The sequence below is a fragment of the Scophthalmus maximus genome, chromosome 8, assembly GCF_022379125.1.
Source record: "Scophthalmus maximus strain ysfricsl-2021 chromosome 8, ASM2237912v1, whole genome shotgun sequence".
Classification (NCBI taxonomy): Eukaryota; Metazoa; Chordata; class Actinopteri; order Pleuronectiformes; family Scophthalmidae; genus Scophthalmus; species Scophthalmus maximus.
Genome location: NC_061522.1, coordinates 16580745 through 16604532, shown reverse-complemented (window position 1 = coordinate 16604532; position 23788 = coordinate 16580745). Strand labels below are relative to the sequence as shown.

Genomic DNA, 23788 nt, shown 5'->3' with positions numbered 1-23788 from the left:
CCTCCTTCCTCTCCTTAAAGGGCGTACTCAAGAAAGTTACAACTGGCAATCTCGCTCATAAATAATCTAGACATGCATCCCCTTTTAACCCATGGAGAGTGCCGGGGCCCTGCACATTTCACTCAAATATGTGCTAATGTTAGACCAGGCATCCAGCGCCAGCCATGTCGCGGGAGGCCAAAGGGCCGCGGTTTATTTTGAGACAAGCATGAACAGTCTGAGAGCGACGGAGGGATGTGGTCCTGGCTCCTGTTTGTCATCCGCCATTTGATAAATGCACGTGTGAAGGCGTTTGCATCAGAAGTGTCTTCATGCCAGTGAGGTCCAGGCAGTAGGACTAAACAACCAATGAGTCCCAACGACCAGTCATTGCAACACTGCAGTTGCACCATCACGTCACGTCCACCACAGAGTAAAACTGACTACTGCAAAACAAAAAAGAAAGAAAGAAAAGCTGTGTGCAGCGCTCTCTTCCCCCCCCTCCCCCCCTTCAAACACATTGACTGTCTGTCAGAGTCAGACTGACCATCATCAGCACCATGGGTCAATGGCGGGCCAGGGTCAATGTAGTTGCTCTCTTAATGGCAACTGATTGGAACTAATTGACCTTAGGATACTATTATGAAAAATGGTTTAAAGAACAGACTGCTACAGAAATATGTGGATTCTAAACGTGTTAGGAACCTGTAAAAAATTCATTTACTAACACCTGCCAGCAGTTACAGCAGCGGTATCAGTTTGCATGGTAAGGAAAGAAATCAATACCCCAATGGACCGACCTACAACGCCAACGGATTCCTTTTATTTCAGTGCATTTTCAGCGTGACAGATTCGCTTCTTTTCATCCCAGACGAGGGATTAATCCTCTCCTCTTGGATGTAATTTTATGAAGATAAAATGACCGTCAGCTTAAGCAGGGAATCCCATTCACTTAGAGATTCACAGCTGGTTATACAGTAGTTTGGCCGGACTGCATCTCCCCATAAGCCCCCGTCTCCGAGCCTTTAATAATTGATTCCAAATTGATTTTGGGCTCAGCTGGCTCACTTCCTTTCGGATACTGCCATGTATTTTCTCCTCCTACAGTAGTTGTTAGCCGTGTTTCTGCGCTGGTCAGCGATACATTTAGGCTTTCAACCTTCCGCATGGAAGTGTTTTCAAGGAAGCGGCAGTCAAACCTGTATTCTTTTTTTATCTGACTGACGATATATTGCACAGACAAGTTAAATGTCAGCTGATGCCCTTTCTAACTCCTCTAAACGTGGTTCAGAGAAATCCCAGGCCTCTTGGCCTCAATCGTCTCACAAGCTGTCGCCATGGTGAAACGGTGTCCGCAAAAAGGCCCGCAATGTGCAGCGTGGCCTTTTGTCTTTCTCAAGTTGAAATCTTAATCTAAGAAATGTTCGACAAAGACATGAAAGGAAGGACGGAAGGACGGGCCGCGAGGATGCCTCCTCGGTTCACCTTGCATGGACGAGCCGAGTCTGTGAGCGAGCCTTTCACATGCTAATGCAATGTCATTCCTCTGGCTCCTTTAGTATCAGCCCAGTTAACAAATTGACCTTATCGCCGCGATGTCACCGCACTAAAACCTCCTCCTACTCTGAGAATGTCCCCCGATTAATAATATTTTCCATTTTTTGAAGGGGGACACGGTAAGCCTGGCCTTCTGCAAAGGTAAATTCGCTCTTTTTGAAATGTCACCACCTCCCTCCTCTCTTTGTCTCGGGCCCCGCACTCTTTTGTGTGGCGGGAGAAACCTCAAACGAGGAGAGTGTCAAGCCGCGATCGGGGGAAAGCGCTCGGTGTCCCTCTGAAGCTGTGCGGGGAGGGAGGAAGGCTCTCTTGTCAGGCCCAGTTAAATCAAGCAGTGGCATTTTATTTTTGTGCCTCGCCAAAGACTGTTGCAAACAACAATTATAAGTGGAGGAGAGACTTGAATTAAAAGTTTGTTCTCACAAGAAGGGGGTGTAAAACGGTGTTGGGAAGCTGAGAAAGAAAAGAGGATAAGATAAAATGAGATAAGATATACCTTCATCTGTCCCACAATGGGGACATTTGGAGATTACAGCAGCAAAGTGGACAGAAGAATATAGAAGGAAATTTAAAAAAAAAGCAATAGGTATGTACAAAATACAACAGAAAATGTAAAAAGATATATAAATACTATATACAGAGCAGTAGCAATAGTTACACATGGAGCATGAATATAAATATTGCACAGTTTTTTTTTATTGCACAGGGTACCAGTGAATTATTTTTAAAGGAGGGAAAGACAGTGAGAGAGAGAGAGATCGGGGCAGTGAATCCAGTGTAGATGTTTTTGTCACTTTGCCTTAAAGGACGTGCCAAGCGATATACACTTTAATGTTCTTGAGGCTTTTTTCCACAAAAGATCACATCAAAAGACCCTGTCATCTCACTCGCGTGTGTGTGAATTTAAATCAGGTTCACCCCATCCCCCTCTTCAACCCCTCCACCACCCCCACAATCAGCACCCACTGAATTCACATTCGCGCCCCCGCCCCTCTCTGCTCGTGGGCCGCTCCCCCGTAGCCCCCCCCCCCCCCCCGCCGCAGATGAGTTGTGTTTTCTCCCACAGTTGTTGCTCTCGGTCTGCACAGATAACAGCCCGGCGGCTCCCGATTTCCTGATCCAGCGGGGGGCAAAGAAGAGCACGAGAAGAGAGATACTGTAGGAGGAGCGTGGAGGGAAAGAGGGCAGCAACAGTTCTCCCCTGCTACAATGGGAGCGGCGTGTTAAGAGTGAGGGAGGCAGAGAGAGAGAGAGAGGGAGAGGGAGCAGCGCAGGCAGAGGACTCGCTGCAGTGCAGGTGGATCACAGCCGTCCGGTGAGCAGGGCGACTTTAACTTCAATCGGCCGCGCAGCAGGTTTGTACCGCGGTTTCTTCACTACGCGATCTGATTTGTTGCATTGTGTGTGTGTGTGTGTGTGTGTGTGTGTGTGTGTGTGTGTGTGTGTGTGTGTGTGTGTGTGTGTGTGTGTGTGTGTGTGTGTGTGTGTGTGTGTGTGTGTGTGTGTGTGTGTGTGTGTGTGTGTGTGTGTGTGTGTGTGTGTGTGTGTGTGTGTGTGTCTGGGCCTGGGCCTGGGCCTGGGCCTGATAATAATGGATGCTGTGTTCTCCACCATCCCGGGCTGCTATCCCACAACTGTCCTCCACTCTCCCTGCCTCTGTGCAGCTGACCGCACTGAGTCGAAATAACAAGAATCTGTGACAACCTCGTACATGTTTTGCAGGCCAGAGGCACGCGGTTGCGTCTTCGATCATCGCTGCAGTCGCATGTGCAGAAAAAGTTGCGGCTCCGTGAGAAACTCTGAAGCCATGTCGGGGAGCGGAGGACTCTGCTGCTGCGGGTTGCTTCGTGCCTAAATGAAATAGCAGAGGCCCCCCGGTCCCTCCTTTCAGACGAAGAGTTCTTTTAAAGCGCGGAGAAGAATAGAGCTGGGAGCTGTGAATGGGCCCGGGATGGCTTTCTGTGTGCGGGACAGAGGTGCCGCACTCTCAAGTGTCAGCATGCGTAGTGGGTGGGGGGTGGGGGGATTGCAGCGGGGGGCCGGGTTTTATTTAATTTGTCTGGGCCACATTGAAATGTGACGTGCCACTACCTGTGTTTAGTACCCGACGTGTTATAAAATGAGTGTCGAGGATTTCAGTTTCTTCCAGTCCTGTGGACCCCTTCCCACTCTCTCCCCTCTGAGGGGAAAGAGGAGCGATCCGCTCGAGAACTTTTGTCCATTTGACTTTTCATAGGTGTCTGTTTACTCGACAAGGAGCCGTCAGGAGCTGCTCGTTTCTTATTTGGTCTCTGGGAAAGTCTGTTGTTTGCTTGCTCTATGCTTCGTGTTGTCATGTGTTCGCTGGCTCAGAATTGTTGCTGCTTTCTTTGTCGTTGTTGCTGGAGGCGATTTGCGCGATAAAGGATTTGCATTCCACGCTTCAGAGTATTTCTGCTCGTTTTCTTTTTCTTCCTCAACCTCCACACAGGATCGAGCTCAGCAGACGGATGTACCTCCTCTGCTGAGCTCTTTCTCTGACAGTAAACTCGTAATCATCTATGGGATTAGGAGTGGAGTATGAGAGAGATTGAGAGAGTCCAAGCGGAATCTTGAATTTGGTGCAGAACGTGTTGCTGTTAGACCGTGGTGCAGGAAAAATAACAACGATGCTTCAAAATGTCCTTTCTTCGTCATATATATATATATATATATATATATATATAATAAAATGGCACTTTCTGCAGTTTCATTTGCACCTACTCTTGCTTTGCAGAGTAAGATTCAACTCTACAGAGTGTATTACGCTCTGCGTACACATGCTGCTTCCATGGCACTCGTTGACATGGCGATGGCCTTGGGGCCTCCAACAAATCCTAGGGACGTCTAATCAAATATTTGCCCCGAGTTCTTTTTGCAGAGAAGCAATAAAGAAAGGCGCTCCTGCAACAAGCCTTGTTTGGTCTTCATCTTTTGGCCGTTCTCTGAGGTTTTCTCATTGTTTCAGAAAAGGACTCTTGTGTGCCGGGTCCTTGAAGAAAAAATTGTGGCTTCGGGCCGGTTGATTTGCAGCCCCTGCTGGCCTCGATTTCCTCCCCCCTAGGAGATGCTTGTGTCGGTCTGAATTCAACACCACATGCCGGCTCGCGGGTCAAGGTTTGGGATATATTGTTGTGGCAAATGAAGATAGATTTGTCATGGTTACATGTGACTTATTGCTCTGCAAACTTGGACGTGTCCTTCGATAACATTTTAAAAATTAGCCAAAGGTAGTTACTTTTCCCCCTACATGCCGACAAGGAGGAGGTGAACACTGAGGGCTGCGATGGTGAAGTCTTGTCCCGCTTTCTCAATCAACCCTCGGTGACCTGAGTACCTCTCCAGCTCCTCTCCCTATGTTTCCACCTCAGGACTAATGATGGACTCTTCAGCACCTTTCAGAGATAATGTCCCCCTCATTCTTTCATAAAGAACTATAAGGGGTAATAAAGACTCTCTCTCTGTGTGTGTGTGTGTGTGTGTGTGTGTGTGTGTGTGTGTGTGTGTGTGTGTGTGACAAAAAGACAGGAAGGGGAGTGTCTTATCATCCAAGAAATGGGCGTCGCTCTTCTTGCTAACTTGTGTTGTAAATCACTGGTTTATGTAATGGTGGTGTGTGTGTGTGTGTGTGTGTGTGTGTGTGTGTGTGTGTGTGTGTGTGTGTGTGTGTGTGTGTGTGTGTGTGTGTGTGTGTGTGTGTGTGTGTGTGTGTGTGTGTGTGTGTGTGTGTGTGTGTGTGTGTGTGTGTGTGTGTGTGTGTGTGTGTGTGTGTGTGTGTGTGTGTTTTTTTTGAATGGCTTGGCTTGCCGGCCTGCGATTATGTCATTCAGCATGGTTTCCAGCTGTCCAAGTCAGCTGCTTTTAATTTAGCATACAAGAGAGTCATCCCCAACCACAGTCTGTGTGTGTGTGTCGTTTGTGTGTATGTGTACACGCAGTATATATTTGTAACTTTTAAATTTGTCTAAATTGTCTGTAAAAAAGAATGTGCGCCCTCACTAAAAGCATCAGGGTGTCACGTGCTGCCTGGCACAGAGTGAATAAATCATTGCTGTCAGTCGCTGGCTGATAAAAAGCTCTGACTTTTTTATTTTTTTGCTGCTCTTTCATGATTGTGATTTTGGTCTGACAGAACACTGCGGTCCAGCTCTTAAGTGAAACCAAATGTACTTGGGTTGGGCCCCACTGAGGGGCTTGGATGTGAGTTTTGACAAAAGGACATTACACATTGCCGCTTTAATGCAGGTGCACACGCAGCTCCCCAAACTCACAGGTATCATGTTTCTTTGCAACAATCAAAGCAAGAACGTGTCATCATCCAACCAGCGACGTGAACATGGATGATTTGTTGCAGTCGTGATCATTTTGTTTGGTAAGCAATGAGGTCTTATAAAGTCTGATATTCCCAGGGATGAGGTAAACCGACCCTCTGTTTCCTTTAGACTTCCTTGTTGACATGGACCAAGTTACAGTTCTGTTTCTAAATCAGATTCTTGGAAAAGCAGATCCAAAAAACAGGATCTGGTGTTGTGATGTTGAATTGTTGCTTGATTTACTGAGGGTGTCTCATCCTGCAGCAGTTTGGGTTGGATTGATGTGTGAGAGTGGTTTGAGTCAGGATCTGTGCCAGAAGGAGAAACTGTACTTGCTATACCCATTGGATAATCCTCTGGTCAATAAAATCAGCTAAGTGGCTAAATGCCAATTGGAATGTCTTGGTTGCTCTTTGCCCTGCAGTGGTTAGAGCCCTCTTATCCAGGACTCCCAGTTGCCCTCGACCGCAGTAAGTTGAGGCTTGTAGAGTGAAACCAGTAAAGGTCTGAACGTCTCCCAACACTTTTTATAGATGGCTCTGGCCAGGCCAGAGTTCATGGGAAAGCTTTGCTGAACTTGTCCTCACATGACATGTTTCTCATAACTTGTCACTAAAACTGGATCTCACAGTCATGTGAGATGCACCTGCTAGACTGACCGTGTTAATATAGTTTCTGGTCGGCTACTATTGAGGACCAAATTGCATCATCATCTACATCTTAAATGTTAATTAAAGACAGTATTCTAACAGCCAGATTAAGCTGGCAATGTTAAAGAGTTGTGGCAATGGAATAGAACAGTGGTTCCCAAAGTAGGTTTGGAAACGATGACGCAGTCACCCCGCATTTGCTTCCTGATTAGTTCTTATCAGGCACGACTCACCTACCAGCGATGAAGGCAAAACACTTTAAGTACTAGTTCCTCCTCCTCATCGGTCCAAGAGAAGAAATCCCTCGTCTTACGTTTCACCGTTGTTGTTTCTCGTACATTTTATTCTCTGACGTAACCAACTGCAGAGTCGACAGTCTGCTTCCTGTTAACAGAAGTATGCACATGCCCAGTGTACGTGAATGGCCACAAGATATACGTCTTCGGGTGTGTAAGGATGGACGGGGATCAACACGGATATGGAGCTAAAACAAAAAACGCATCTTTGAAATGAAAACGCAGTTGTTTGGATGGAGCATCGGACTGAGTACTGCTTAGCTGATGGCTTTGTATACAGAGTTTTGGCTGTTTCTGTTGATTGTATGACAGCTCATTCACTGTTGCATTTTTGACTTCATCATCAAATCTTTGCGATTTGATGAAAAAAAGACAAGGAATGGCCCTGTCACACTCCCAAGTGTGAGGGCTTTAATACCTTTTTAAGAATACTAATGAAAAAAAGACTGCACACAGAATTACTGAATGCTGCAAGACAATGTTGAGTTAAATGTTCCACCAATTACAGTGTTTGGCAATATTCACCTAAACCACCAGATGTCTCAAGCCCTGGGGACACAGTGCAACAGGACATTTCTCCCCGGCAGTTATGACCAACCTTTACTTTCCATTATGCCCAAGTTCCCTTTGGGCTCATGTCACTTTACCATCTGTAAACATTGCTGTACACTCATTTATCTCACTTGGTCATATGACCGAGGAAGCCCATCAAGTTGTGGTTGATGGGCTTCCTTTACCGAGCAGAGTTTGTACCTTTTATATTATTTCTTTCCACATAGAACCTCTTGACGGCTGTGGTAGTTTTTTCTTTACATAATCCTCATGTGCGTACAGCACATGTTAAAGCGACACCTTACTACCACATGATGTTCCACTGAGCGAACAGTTGAATTACCTTTTATACAATGACAATTTGAAAATTCAAGAATCATGACCTTTAGTGTTTCCAATCAGCCCTTTATCAGACAAAATGTCTCCCCGTCTTAGCAGCGATACTATCAGACTATTGCTGAGTCACAGGCGTTCTCATGTGTCTTATACCAGATCAGCTGTTTGAAAGCTGACACTAACACCTTTGTTAGCATTAGTTATTAATGTCGATGTGACCTAGTCAAATAAGAAACCACTCAGTATCAAACTGAAGCCGGTTTTTGTTTTCCTGCAGTGGTGAAAAAGGCAACTGCTTTTAAAGGTTGTTTTTTTCACAACTGGCCCATTGACTTTCACATTTACTAACACATGCCAGGGAATAAGTGCCAATTTCTCAATCCCCTGCTATAAACGCTTCAATTGTTTTGGACTTATTTCCTTACGAAAAAGAAAAGGGGAGGCCTGTACTTTGAGCTTTAAGAGGAAAGTGAGAATTTCAGTGAAATATAAAGTTTTTGTTGAATCGTCAGATTGTTCCAGATGCCACATTTGTCTCCGGGGGTTTGCAGATCTGCGTGATGTGATGGGTGGCAAATTCAGGGATTGTAAAAGGGGGCGTGGCGCATACAGGGAGGAGGATGTTGCTTTTCTTTCCCTGACCTCGTCACTTCCGGGCATTACTGACACTCATGCAGATCATCTGGTAGAACCACACAGGTGGAAACCTACAGTATGTCGATGGGAAACGCTGCACACAGTAACTTATCTTTTTACAGTCCAAAAACAATGACTTATTCGCTCGGTGGGAAGCTTTTATGTCCTGGCAAATATTGACTCTGGTGGCGAAGAGGCTGAGCACACAACCACCCAATTTCCCCTTAAAGCTCTTCCTCTTTTTCTTTCTATAATCTCCTTCCTCCCCCTCCCTCCACTAAAACCGGGGAGAAATTGATGAAGTCAAGATGGGGTTTCTCCCCTCCAGAAGTGGATATGTGAGTAGACCTCAGTGAGTAGGGACTTCAGTTTGACATCCCACACCTCCCATCAAGGGGATTGCATCAGAGTGGAGCTGAAGATCTCAGTGCTGAAACCAGCTCTGGTTTGATGTTTGGCTCTAACCAATAGTTACTAAAGCAGAGACTGTGTTAACCACAGCCACAGTGTTCTTAACAGTCTCCTCCGCATTAACAAAGACAAACGTGTGTGCTATATGCATCAGCGGCGTTGGCCAAAAGACACTTGAATTATGGTCGGAAATATACTGGCACAGTTCACTACTATCTTAAGGTTTTCGGCCATATTGTATTGTGTTGCATTATGGGTTTAAATGTCAAGTCAAGAAAGCCAGAAGTTCAAAGGACTCGTTTATGATGTTTAGTGGTGGTAATGTGGATGGAATGCTTTTTGTCTTTTGTTTTCAAATTTTTTAAAGAGTTTGTTTGTTTGTGCTACACGAAGGCCTGCTATTTCAAAGGACAGCCCCTTTTGGTTCAAGTCTGGGCATAACTAAAAGAAATATACCGTTGAGTCGCTATTGAGGGAATCAAATCCAACTGCAATCTGTCATTTAAGGTTCTCTTCATAAAGAACCAAAAGAGAATTTCTCAGAACATCCAAGTTTCAGTTCAACTTTTTATGTTGGTTCCTTCTGAATGTGAATCCTGTTATTCTTGAACTTTTGTATTAGCTGTTAAATTAGTTTCCTTTCTCCCTGTCTCTTACATTTGCTGCACTAACTGGATAAGAGCCAGGAGGTGATCAGTTTTTACTTTCATTGTACTCACTTATGTAATCAGGTTTACTGGAAACCATGCTTGGATATATTTACACTCTTAGGTGGTCTGTATGTCTGTTCTTCTTTTGCCATCTCTGTGAGAGAGAGTTATAAAGACTGCTTGTACCTGAGGACTACAGAAAAAAGAAAGAAGGAAGGGGGAGGTCTGTGGGTCCATAATCCAAAATGAACTAATCATAGTGGGCTTGAAGTTGGAGAACACATCCCAGATGCCTTTTGCATGAGAGAGGGGGAGAAAACTAAACCTGGGGGAGTGTGTGAGCTTCCTTAGTTTGTGCAAGACAGAGTGACGTATCAATTTCATGGGTCAAGGGTCGCAGTCCTGTAGATGAAATGATTTCAAGTGCAGATTAAGAGGTGGGGTGGGAAGTCGAAGAAGCCAAATGAACAGAAAAAAAAGACTAGTTTGGTGAACATGAAGAGAGAAATAAGAGTTGGGAGTTTGGGTAAGTGGGAGGAGATGTCATTAATCTCGTTGTTTTCCCCTCCTATTGTGATTTCCTCTGCAGCTGGTCCCGGGTTGAGAGGGGAAGAAAAACATTACCGAGGAGATCAGAAATCTAAACACCGCCCCTGCCAGTGGGTTCGGTGTTCCCCAAAACTGACACGTGTAATAAAACAGATTGTCTTCTTGTAATGTCGTGCTAATGAAGGTGAAGGGTGGGCCAAGAAGGAGAAAAATGCACAGATGTAACACAACCATATGTTAAAAAAAGATGCATCGAGTGACTACTCCATTCATATCAAAAGTCAGTGGATCTGGAATTTGATTACTGCAAAATTGCTGTATAATGGACTGTTTGCTGAGCTAATTCATGCATGGATTGGCTCTTCTTCTTTCCTCGCTCCCTTAAATGGGTCTCAATATTAAGCCTGACAAGAGCAACTCCACAGATTTATTGCCCTGCCTTGTCCCTCGACAGAGACCTCCATCAACGCCTCATCTCCTCTGAGGTCAGGCCACTGGAGTTCGACCTTGACAGCCCGTGGGTCATGGCCCCATTAAAATACACACCCAACAAGGGTTCCCCCACCTGACTGTCAGGCAGCCTCTTCTGGTCTGTGGTCTGTGCAGATTGTTGGTGTCTCTTACTCACACGCAAATCAAGTGTGGATATATTATACACACACACACACCAAAGACCGTCCTGCACTGGATAAGAATCCCTTATGCCATGTGCTTTCCATATTGTTGGGATTTCGTGTTTCGTGATCTACACTGATCAGAGCTCCTGCTGCGTCAGGATAGGGTTTGCTAGTGGAAACCTTTTAATTAGAAAGTATTTAGTGTATGTAAAAGGCCTTTTCATGCTTAAAACAAATTGCTTGTCAGGTCATCCAATTAGCGTCTGAAGCCCCCTATCTGTAGCATGGTCAACAATTTATTGTCACTTTTTACTGTTACAGTGTAACGGACAATAGATCCATTAAAGTAAGAGCAGTAATGTGTGAGGGAGTGAGGTAAACCACAGAGGCTATAGAGGCTGAAGAATGGCTGTAAGTAAAGCATTGGAGAACTTGTAAAAACTGTGCTTTCTTTGTAGTTTCCTGTCAAATGTAGAACCGGTTCAGTGCAGTGGCACAGCTCAGCTCAGGACAAAGATGGTCATGGTCTGGTCCTGCTCCAAACTAGCACAATATCACCTTACCTCAGGGCAGGGATCCTCTTCCATGGTGATGAATTGGATCGTGACACAACATACCACTATGGATCTAATGCGTGCAATGCCAGGCCAACAAAATGAAGCATTTAATGTCCCACTCTTCCCCTGGTCATTCTTGAAAGTAGCGTGTCTGTGTGTGTCTGCAAATATGAGACTGAAATCTGTCATTTGCACCTTTACAGCTGATTTGGAATAGTCTTCATAGCAAGGTTTTAAGTAAATACTTGCACGGCGCTGTCCCGCTGCTGCCTGACAGCTCAGTTGTGCCCGATTGTGCCCACAGAATGTGCATGCCTGCCTGTCCGCTCTCGGAAGAGGAGTTCCGATGAACAGGCAGGCAGGCACCTCCAGGGCTCCGTAGTTTTTAGATATTTTAGTTGAAACTTTAATCCTGCATTTTTCCAACATTGATTTGTCTACATGGCTTCTCGCTTGAGAAAACACCAGCCTGTTTTAATCCTGATCAACGCTTCAAAGGATGCTACTTGGCTCAAGCTCCCAAAGTTCGTCATCCGCGCTGCTAAACTGACTTGTCTAGAGTCCGTTGCTTCCCTCATGCTGCCTGGGGTTTGGCAGGTAAAGAAGCCAGAGTTATGGAAGTCATTAAAATTCCTTGGGAACATGTGGACACTTGTTTATTTTTCCACCCAGGCTGGGAGGGTGGAGAGCTGCCAGGACGCTGCACTGTCCTCTCGGCAAGAAAAGAGCGTGGACAGTGTGTGAGCGAGAAGGAGGACCTGATGGAGGAAGGAGATGAAAGACAGATGAGGGGAGAGTGTAGGAATGACTGAAGCAGAGGACAGATGGGTGGAGGGACCGGGGGCTGGAGGGAGAGCGGAAGTGGTTGAAAGAGGGAAATGGAGGATGCAGGGATGAATGGAGAATATGAGAGAGGGGAGGGAGAGAGGCAGACACCCTCAACTGGATGCCAAACAAAGAGTTGCAAAATGAATGTTAAGGTTTCAGTGAGCCGTACAAGAAGAGGATTAGAGACGAGTGGATTCACACACAGGCTGGAGGCGAGGGATGAATGGACACAGGGAGGGATGCGGAGAACGACAGATTGATGTAGATAGCTACATTTTGTCCAACTGAAAAACTAAGTTTATACAAACTTTTGAAATATCACAAATTAATTGTCTATGGCTTTAAAAGGGGAATATATTGTTGAAATATATAGAAATGTGAAAAATATTGCAACCGTTTGAAATCGTACTGTTCCATTTCAAATAATGCAGACATGTTTTGTTATTTGGTGAAAGTGTTCTTCTCGCATTGCTAATTGTCTATAAAATGTCTTTACACTTGTTGCTGTTGCAGTAAGCCAAGATGTGAAGTTATTCATCAAGAGCTTGTAACACAAAGAGATGTGCAGAAGCTAAAAACCGGACCATCAAATAATTTCCCCCTGGAAAGTGGAATCATCATTGTTGGCTGTAAAGAAGAGACCTCAAATGGCATCATGGCAAGTTAGTTCCTCCATGTGCAATACACAATTATACTTTACATCGCCCACCAACTGACCATAAATCGTCCTTGCTTTCATTTTGAATGTGGAAAATTCCCTTTGAACACCGGATCTGAGAACCGCTTACTGCGACAGTGGGCGTTTTTTTTGATTGGTTAAACAGAAGGGAGGACTTAAGAAGGAATATTGGTGGCGAGGGTTGCCTCAGGGGAACTGATACTTTAATATACTTCTTCAATGTATGAGTGTGTGTCTGAGACAAAAACAAAAAAGGCCTGGTCTGTATGACGGTATGCCAGGACAACCTCAGGAGCCAGAGGATGAGGCGTCACGATGTTCCATCAGACACCTTTTTAGACTGAGCGAAGTCACCGCCACAAAGTAAGAACTTCAGTTGTCTCCTTTTTTGTCCAGCGATGCTACGGTCTACCGTCCGATGTTACAGAAGCTTGATCATTTGGAAAACCAGTGAGGCCAACTACCGTTTTGTGCTTCCCATCCAACCCTCACCCTAATTTTGATGTTATTTTCTTATCTAATAACGAACGATAATGGACAAGGAGATTGTAAGGACACCGCAGGGGCGAGGGTTCGAGGGATGAGGATGGTGCTGTCAGCTTTGGGGGATGAGGATGAGGATGAAGAGGCAGAGGGAGAAAGAAGGGAGTTGTGGGATTTCATGCTGCATAGCTGTGGTATCGCCTTGCGCAGCTGAAAAACGTATCATAGTGATCTTTCTCGTTACTGATACTCCCCTAATCGTAGGCAGGAGACAGTGATGGCAGCAACAGGCCCTCAGTGAGGTCATTCTCTATCTCCATTTCTATTTTCCCCTCTTTTCCTTTGGTCCTCTCTCTATTTCCCACCGTTTGATCATTTTTAAATGAAAGTGACACTGCAATGTGGCCCCGAGGGTGATCCTTGCATTTACCTGCCTCGCCAACAAATCGGTGGCTAATTGAGACGTAACACGAGAACCTACATTTTCCTCCCACCTAAACGTACCCTCCCAGAAGGCGGTGGCCTTTGACATAGATCCAAGTGTCCGATTACATGTCTTTGATGCCAATTTAATTTATTACGATGCACGTCTGCAAAGCTGACATGACAAAAGGGCCCCGGGTCAGCTGCATTCTTTTATACCAAATACTTGAAATTGGTTTAAAAAAACAGCAGGGTATTTTAAATTAAATGTATTACTAAGAGGCACATGTCCAACATTTTACTGAAGTTGGCATCTGGTTTCACGAGGATCTTGAAAAATATGTACACATTGCTACTCCAAAGTTCATCTTGAGTTCATCTACTCAAACTGGAAACATCATCCCCATGCGCTGTAGTTAGTAAATACATTCAAATCATCAATATGTCAAAGAGTTTTCCTTGATTTTCCATGTTTTTACGATTTATAGGGTCAAGAAAAAAAGCCTGGGCCTATTTTGTATCAAGAGTTGAGTTGTAAAGGCCACTTTCTCCTTCACTTGTGGAAACATCTTACAGTGTCTTAAATGTCTCATCCAGTGGCCTCATTGTCCAAAAGAGAAAGTCCAACCATCAAGCTCACTTCATGCAGTCCAGACTACAAAGACTCAAAACACGGAGCTCTTGAAGATGGAAAATGACAGTAGGATCCAGCGAAGATGAAGTTATGATGGTTGAGTTTCTACCTCAGTTTCAGATGTGGCCATTCAGAAGAAGTATGGCTACTTTTACTTCTACTACAAAACGGTCAGATAACACTTTGCATTCAGATAACACTATTGCATTTAAAGTATCCACGCCTTGGGAAGTGATTGTTTTGGCTGTCAGTGCTCAGCAGATCAATCGTCTTGACACTAAGACACTAGCTACATGTTATTTGTAGTATTGGTGATGTACAAACGTATCCTTCAGTGGTATTCATTGTAATCCACCATGATAAGAGATTGTTCTCAACAGGTGTGAATGGTTTGGCCCCAAATGACTTTTGTATCAACATGCTTTTGTCGCACAGACTGACTCCTGATTCATCTCATTTTTAGGAAAGTGAAATTCTCAAAGTGAGCCGAGCCAATTTGAGTTGATGCTGATGCACAGTGACAAGCTGTACAGGTTCCTAGTAACCATTAGCCCGGAGGAGTTTTTCTTGAATTAACATCTGAGTAATCTTTATCCCAGCGGGGAAAAGAGCCGACTTGTAAGTCTGGAGGTTGAAGAGATAATCCCTTGTGCTTTATGATCCTCTATTAGTTGTGTAATCCTTCCTTAGCCTGCATTGCTCGTATGCTACCTTTTTAAAGGCCTCCCACTCTCCAGTGGCTTGGAGGTATCAGTCATTTGATCCGTTTCTGTGTTTCCTTTCTAAGTTGAGATTGACATGAGTGTTGGTCAACTATGGAGAATCCAAACATCCACTTGTCAAAATGAGATAAAGGCACAGGAATGTGTTTGAGACAAGTCAGCACTCAGCTGTGACGTTTGTCTCTATTGGTTCACCCAAGCTTCAAAGTTTTCCTTCCTGATTGGATCACTAGGTCTTATTAGGGACTGTGAGGCATAAGACACGCAGCTTGTCAGGAACAATATGCTGACACAATAATACACTGCTTCTCTTTGGATATCCTTAAACCTTTTCCTGACCAGGAAGGATGGCAGTTTGTGTTTCCACTGGTGTGCGAGTGGAAATGTAAAAGATGTGTGAGGAAGCAGCTGGACCTACTGGCACATATGAGGTCATTTATACAATTATAAAGAAAGATGTTTGGTCCCTTGAAATTGTACCAATTTACAGCACCTTTTTTCTAAAAGAAGCATGTGAGGTGAGTCCCCTTGTCCAACTCAGTAGACCCTACTGTGGAGACATGTAATAATTTGACTGATCAGCACAGAGATCTAGTTAGTTTTGTGAACATGCGTGTATCCATGTTATAGGGTAGACAGTGTGTAAATGTCATACAAATGTGGAAGCTTAATTCTTGTTCGAAGGATCAGAAAATTGTTCACATCTTTTGTGCTAATCTGAAATATTTCCATTATTGTAGAGAATGTAGTTTGGTGAGATGGAAGTAGAGAGTAGGAATGTCATAGAAGAATAGACAGTAGGAGAGAAAGAAAGGGCATCTACTGTATGAGGCGGCCAAGGATCTGGAGTATTTTCCTCTTCCTCCTAGGTGGTCTAATTATCTAGAGTTCGTTTAGACATAGTGAAGCCTTCCATCATGATTGTGGTGCCGGACAGACGCTGATATTTGGCCTTATTCAGCTTAATGTGATGCTCTGCTGTTTAGGAGTTCATCAATAAAAACTCCAGAACTGTGATGTTGGTGAAGAATTTCCCACAGTTGGTGAAACAACCGACATATTCAGTCCATGGTCAGAGCAATCAGGACACGGGCAATTGCACATAAATGTGTGTAGCACAAGTGGACACGCACACACACACTCTTTCCCTCAACTCTGACACGATTCATTTTAGGCAAAAGTTGTGACTTCTGGCTGTATGCCACTGTCCCACTGCTGGACCCCACATCCTAACAGGAAGCTTGTCCTTCCTTCACACACATTTGTACAGCCAGAAAATAACAGTGATAAGGAGACATAGATGAAAACCGATGAATAGACTTCATTACACAGACCACAAATGGGTCAAATGGAGCCTAAATTGCACCAGCACTTCTGACCACATGTTGAGGTCCTGGCATCCCAAAAGTGTGTGTGCAAAATAATCCCCGTTAGGGATGTCCCACTGTTTGGTAATGTTAAATGGGATTTGTGACGCACACGTCCTTGTCCAACATTAACTAATAATAATTGAAGTGGATGCATAATGAATAATGTTGGATTACTATTTCTTAATTGATGTGCTATCAGGATTATTGTGGTTATGCATATAATAAAAAAAATCATAATTCAAACACTGCTTTGGACGTTTATTATGATGTTAACAGGTAACATGCATCCCCTCTGTGTTCCGAGATGATTTGGGGAGCAGACTTACATAGCCAGAAGTCATTCTAATCAACTTTACACAGAGTACTTAATACATGTGAAAAACCCTGCTTTTTGCTGTGGTGATGATCGAAGTCCAAGTTCTTATTTTGCTCTCACTGAAGTGCACTGGCAGTTTGATCACTAAACCCTCTTGGCTGTAGTAACAAGCACAATGCAGCAAGTGCAACACATTTGACACTTTCAGTTTTAGTTTGAGTGGCATGACCCTTGACTGTCTCAGAAGATTCTCATTCATCCACGTCACAGTTTTCCAAAGGTGTTAATTCAGGAGTTTTGGACTTGGTTGTAAATTGATAAAGAAGTTTAACCTCTCACCCAAAAGGCTTCTTCAGTTCTAACTAAGTTGACTGACTCAAGGGATAGCTAAGTACTAACCTCTAACTAGGTTTTGCTCAAACGCAGGTATTTAACCTCTGTAGGGTGTGGTCGGTGTTCATTAGTGCTCCAAGCTATTTGAGCGTCGTTGAAGCAGTATGTAACACTCCAAAAACCCTACAACAATGGCCACTTGCTCCCTTTAAGTCTTGACAACTACTACAAGCAACAGGTCAATTTACTTAATTCCTCCTCAAAGCATTACTTCTTTTACCTTCAGTTATTTTTTGTGGGACTCTCCATGACAATGATGCTCAATGAATTAGTAGTTGACGAGGCAAGAGAGAACCCCAGGGGCATGTGCAGCAAGAGGCATGACCTTCTGGACGTCATCATCATCGTTTGCTGCCACTTTCCTTTCCGTGATGGATGCTTTGTATGGATTCCTGTCACAACCCCCAAGGCTTGAGCCCGGCAGTCCCGGAAACACACGCACTCACTGGAGGCTCTCTTTTCCCTGTGTTCTGACAGCGTGTCATTGAGCAGTCAGATGTGATAGAAGGGGTCAAAGCACAGCTCGGCGACAGGGACTGTGAGAAGAGCTCTGCTTGTTTCCTTTCCTGTTGTGGTAGAGCCATGCTGAGATTTCCTTTCAAATAAAACAAGAACTCATCACAGCACCCCTGGCCGACATCCAGGCAATGGAGACCACCCATTTGATCCACAGTCAACATGAGGCCAAATTTTAGTCCAGAAAATCTTGCCCAGTGAGCAGCTTTTGGGACTTGAACACAACTGTCAGCGAAGCTTCTTGAATCAGTCCTTACTCTTTTCATTTTTCAGCTAAATATTCATTTTGATTGATTTGATTCATTAGTCTTTGAATAGCAACTGTCTTTCAGAAGCTGCATTGATGAATCTGAATTGATCCTATTATTGTTATCCTTTTATTTGAAAATGCATCAATGGCCCATCAAGTCCCATTGTTGCAATTGGTGACATGTTCCTTCACAGATGGGTACTGTGGTTTATTTTGATGCAAATGGGCAACAAATGTGGATCAATTTGCAGCTGAAAATAGTCCCAAACCAGTTAACAAGCTTCAGCCCAAGCAGTGAAAGCCTTTTAGTGGTTTTTCAGTGGCTCTTAGGATAGTGGATGCTATCACAAGATGGACAGTTCATGAATACCACAGTACAACAGGAACTTAGTTGAAAGGGAAGTGGAAAATAGTGGTAACATAATTCCTTAAATACCTTTTTTTTTAGAAGTAGCAATTTTCTAGACAGAATAGACTTTGCAAAACACTGAGGAAAACGCCAGTTGCCCAAGTGGTCAGACTTTTCTTCGACCAACAAAACATCTACATGCCACGGTCCTTTTCATGTGCGGATGTGGGCGTCTTTAGTTCTGTTTGAACTTGGAAGTTGCTAAGCCTCAATAATCGAGTCCCCACTCTGATACAAGCTGCATGTCTATTGTCGGTTTGTTCCTTTTCACTTTCTGGAGTTCTAAGGTGATTTAACGGGGCCCTCTGTGGGGGCTGGTTGATGTGTGGTCCCTGTGTGTTCAGACTCAGAACTGCGTGGGGAAACCACACACGAGGCCCATGAGATACTGGTGGGATGAGGTTGTTTGCCAATTCCTTATTGTGAAATCGAGTCTTTCCAAGTGACTAAACAAGCAGATCAAGCCCATGGAGCTCTTTATGTTTGAGGAGGATTTTAAGAATATGAATGCATCGTAATGCCAAAGGGGTAGGACCTCCTAGTGGAGGGGTAAACACTTGCATATGGCGAAGGCTTTCTGTGAGGCTTATGATCTCTTTTTTTTAAGGTCTCTGCAATGAATACGATACAGAGCATGCATAAAATGAAGCATATTCTACTGCAGAATCTTGAATTAATTTCTTTGCTCTGGCTTTCTACTCTTATGTCTGTTTTTGTCTCACTCTCTTGGTTTCTCCCTTTTTTCTGCTGGGGTGGGGTCACCACATACACGGACTGTTTGTTTGGAGTTGCTATAGAAACTCATGTGAGTGTGTGACTTTGTGTGTGCTCATGCCCCTGTGTGTGTGTGTGTGTGTGTGTGTGTGTGTGTGTGTGTGTGTGTGTGTGTGTGTGTGTGTGTGTGTGTGTGTGTGTGTGTGTGTGTGTGTGTGTGTGTGTGTGTGTGTGTGTGTGTGTGTGTGTGTGTGTGTGTGTGTGTGTGTGTGTGAGTGAGAGAGATGGGCCTGCAGTTCTGCTTCATGCATAATGACCTCATCCACACACAGACCCCGACATATCGAATCCGTCTGCTTCCTCGGATTGCGTAATGGATCGTCCCCAAACACACACCAGTCCTCTAGCCGACGCCCCTTCAGTCTTGTAGACCGGTCAGTGGGCCCATTTGCTTTCGCAACAACAGTAGAACTCCATTTGACAACAAGGACAATGCAGGACTGCTTGTTAACTTGATTTCATACAGGGAGTGTGTGGAATTAGATTTATTTGAATGGGATTATGTATCACATGTGTCTTCCGGAAAGGGCAAAGAAAGTTTATGAACTGACAATGAACCCTTGAACTTTCTGCTCGCCACATATTGTGTGTGTTCAGTATTTCAGCGTTTCATGTTGTTACAAACTGTTACTACTCCCACCTTATCACCCGGGGTCAAACACTTGATGTTCTTCAGCTGCTGATCTTGGATAGTGTGAAAATGTGGAACACAGCCCAGCTATTGAGGTGCAATTATTATAGCTGAGTGTCAACTCAGTGCTAGGAAATTTTTTCTGTGCGATAAAGAATGCTGCTTTCTCTGATGGCACAATTTCTGCCTCATTTCACAGAGATTTCTGGAAGGTCTACTTTTCCCCAAAGCATAATCGTACACAGTTATTAAAGGGCCAATTGTGGATCTGCCATGTGACTGTGGCCTTCCACGATGAGGCTACTGTGTATTCGCTGTAAAAAGGCCACATTCAGAGACTCTGCCGTAGTGCATACTTAAGATGATAGATCATAGCTGCTGCAGTCTTCTTTTTTGTTGTAACTTCTGAATTTTACTGCTTTTGCACATGTTTAATGAAGCACAGAAAATAGATCAGTTAACTTTTATACACACGACCACTGTGTGTGCAGCCTCACAAGTTTGACTCCCAACGGTCAACATATCATATTAAAATGAGTATATCAACTACTGACCTGGTTGTGTCTCAAACCAGTCCCTTCTGAAAGGATGTCGCATCGAGTTGGGGATTACAACCAACACGCGTCAACAAGTGCTGCACAGAAATGCCCCAAAGTTCCCCGTGTGCTGGATGGGTAATTTTCCTAGTTGTTCCCACATGTCAGTTCAGGCAGAGAGTGTGTTCACACTGGCGCAGACACAGGCTCAGATTGGTGTAGATGGATTTACATCGTAACCATTTGCCTTGGAAATGAGCCTCAAAGCTTTATGCTGTCACACTCTGCTTTAAAATGCAGCTGTCTATTTTTGGTTGTTTGTCATGGGGGCATTAAAGACAAACTGCCCTTTATTATTCTATGCATGTCACATATTAATGTATTCCTCAACATGCAAAAGGAAACCTGTCAGTCCAACAGGAAATGTCTGCTGTCACTGGAATCGGGACACAGTCCTCCTCAGTGCCTCACTCGGTAGCTTTTGCCCCTGAGACTGTCTGTTCAAAAAATAACTTGATAATCTGTTTGAAATCCAGGACACGAATGTATTCTTGTGCTCTACTATAGAGGGTTTGATAAGCTACTGTAGCAGAGATGTCTGTCCTTCGACTTTTTAAAAATAAAACATTTCTCTGCACAATGTGCTTACAGGTACGACCTAAGGGCAATTGCAATTTTGGTTCATGAAAAATTGAACCTTGATTGCAAAATCACATCTCCCTTCCCAGGCTTTTACTCCACATTAGCATGTGGCTGTTCGAATCAACTAGAAACACTTTTTCCGACATGGTCAGACAATGAAATTGTCGAAAAATGTTGTTTACAAAGTAAACATGCTGATGATGTGAACCCGGCTCATCGGAGGTCAGCCGTGCCCTGGTGGAGGAGAGACTCTCTGAGCCCTGGCCTGGGATTTGAATCCCAAACAGGTACGATGAAAACCTTTTGTGGAGTGAATTTTGTTTGTGGAAACCATCACACCGGTCTGTCAAACCCCCTTCTGCACGGAGCGGCTCGGACCGCTCTGCCGTTCAGCTGCTGTACGACTGAAAAGCTCACTGTCTGGCGGCGAGGACATACGGTAGCAGTTTGCAGCGGCAACGCTCGGAAATGGATTGTTTTTGTTTGCATGGCCGAAGCAACATGGGGCCTATTGAGTTCTGTCTATAAGGCTCTGTCATTGCCCGCTATAATTACAGGGTGATTAGCAGCCGTGTGTGTGTGTGTGTGTGTGTGTGTGTGTGTGTGTGTGTGTGTGTGTGTGTGTGTGTGTGTGTGTGTGTGTGTGTGTGTGTGTGTGTGTGTGTGTGTGTGTGTGTGTGTGTGTGTGTGTGTGTGTGTGTGTGTGTGTGTGTGTGTGTGTGTGTGTGTGTGTGTGCGTGTTTGTACCCATGCTAAGCCAAGTTAACCAACTGCAAGCTATAGCTTTATATTTGGCGTATGGAGGGGACAGTGGAATCCATCATCTCACCTGACTCTCGATGAAAAAGTGAATACGTTCCGTTCCGTCCCCCCCCAAATTTTTAAATTACTTTTTTCTAATGTTGCTGTCAATGAGGTGCTATCATAAAAAAAGAATGTACGAGCAATCCATTAACATTGATGGACTTTCAATAACATATTATTTGCTGTTAGTGTCATATTGTTTGACCGTTTTTTTTTTGTTTTTTTTACAAATTTCTGTTTGCAAGCTCATTAGGAGTGAACTTTAAAAACCAGCAACACTTTAAACACTTTACAAAAAGCAAGATGCATGAGACATTGACGTAATTTTTATGATTCTTAGTGTATTTGTGCTCACATTTGGTACGTGCATACACTCTGAGACATGCACGTGCACACATCCTCCAGGTTTGAAGGTCACCGGGTTCTTTCATGCGACACGCACACAGTAACATTCAGCGCAACAGATAAAAGTGGACAATCTCTTCTCTTCACGGCTTTGATTCCGAGGAATTGGCCTGGATGTGAAGCCACAAAGCACTTGTTTGTCTCCTGAAGGTTTTTCGTGAGTTGCAAGTACTTTGGCTTTCATCTCCCCTCTTCGTTGAGGAGTCATGCACTGCCAAGTGCGGAACTTGTGATTGACTTGGTTCTCATTAACTTCAGAAATGTAACATCTGCTCTGAACCTCTGTGGTGAGATTGGATGACAGCCGACTGTGCCAAGTGCATTTACAGCTCTAGCTCGTGTGTCCAGTCATTCTGGGATGAAACCGGACAGGAAATTTCTTGAGACATTTTCTCGTGTTAAATCTGGTCCCGACGGCTCCTTCAAAATCCGACCACAGCAAGTCAACCAGGAATTAAGGAAATGTAGATATTTGGAACTATCCCTCGATCTTATGTTCTCCTTCGCTTTGAAAAAAAATGCTAATTCAAAATAATCTATCACCATTAAATTCTACTGAACATAAATGTATACAAACATACTATTGATAGACTATTCTTAATTTTGCCCCCTTGTTGTGTTGACCCAAGGTGTGTATGGTATTCTGTTGTGAGCAGGGAGTGGAAGAGGCGCATGCATGTGTGTGGATGAGGTTATCTGATACGATGACTGTGGGAGTGACGGCCGTGCACGGGTATGGGAGGCTCTGTTTTCAATGGGTCTACACATGCAATATACATCACAGATAAAGACATTGCGGTGCGCCAGAATTATATCAATATAATCAATATTATCACTATAGTTTAAACCTGAGCGTGTCTTAGTCTATTTAGCAACTTTCTATATACAAGAGGATACGAACAGACGAGCATTATCAGTTACTGGAAGTGAATAAAAACAAACGGGCCATCATTAGCCTTTTTTTTGTCCTGGCTCTAATTATAAGCACTTTGCCAGTGAGTCATAGTTAATTTTTAGACCCTAAATGAACAACTTTGAGCAGCTACAATTTCCTGTTTATGCTCTAGATTTCCTACAGACAAACGCTGCATTTCCTTACGCAATTTGTCACCGAAGGGCTTTTCAGCCGTCGTTCAACTTGACCTGGAATAACACACTTGACCCAGGTAACGACTGGGCGGCGACTTCCCATTGTTGTAGCCAAGCCTTGTTTCATCTGGACCAGCGGAGGAAATGAAGTAACAGCAACGACTCCTTCAATACACACACACACACACACACACACACACACACACACACACACACACACACACACACACACACACGATGCTTCTCCTTACTCGCTTTCTGTTATCTCTCTACCTGAAGCTTGACGTAAAGAAAGACTTCCCTTGTCACACTTGAGTACGTCCCTATAAAGGTGATATATATATATATATATATATATATATATATGTGTGTGTGTGTGTGTGTTTGTATGTGTTTTTCTTGTCCTTCGACAGCCGCTCAGACAGCGGTGAGCGCTCCAGGAAGTGAATCTGAACGCGTTGCAGTGCGTTAAACATTAGCTGCTCTCCAACACGGATTAGTGGCTACTCAGGATCACTCCCATACGAGCGTGAAACTAGACAGGCTGTTAAGAGGCGGATAAACGGTGGAGTGACAGCTTTACGTCCGGTGGGCGTGCACGCCCCTGTGTGTGTTGCATCTGTACGCCAGGTGAAGTGATGTTTTTTTTTTCAGCCCTGCAGGGTTGAACAATGACGACGGACTTGCTACCCAGCAACACCCTGACGACCGTGACGGTCATAAAGGTTGATGACAAGAAGGACCTGTCCACTCGGTTGTTTGC

The 23788-nt window shown here is 44.2% G+C and overlaps 1 protein-coding gene across 4 annotated transcripts in view; it reads left to right on the top strand.

Moving 5' to 3' along the window:
* The window catches only part of add3a (adducin 3 (gamma) a), a 94838-nt gene that overhangs the window by 26773 nt on the left and 44277 nt on the right, over positions 1–23788 (top strand). The window contains exon 1 of one of the 4 annotated variants that reach the window (XM_047334169.1): positions 2771–2891. The exons of the other annotated variants lie outside the window; for them this stretch is intronic. The gene's annotated coding sequence lies outside the window, so the exon portion shown is untranslated. Of the gene's footprint in view, positions 1–2770; positions 2892–23788 lie in introns of those variants that run through there. 4 annotated transcript variants of the gene reach the window in all.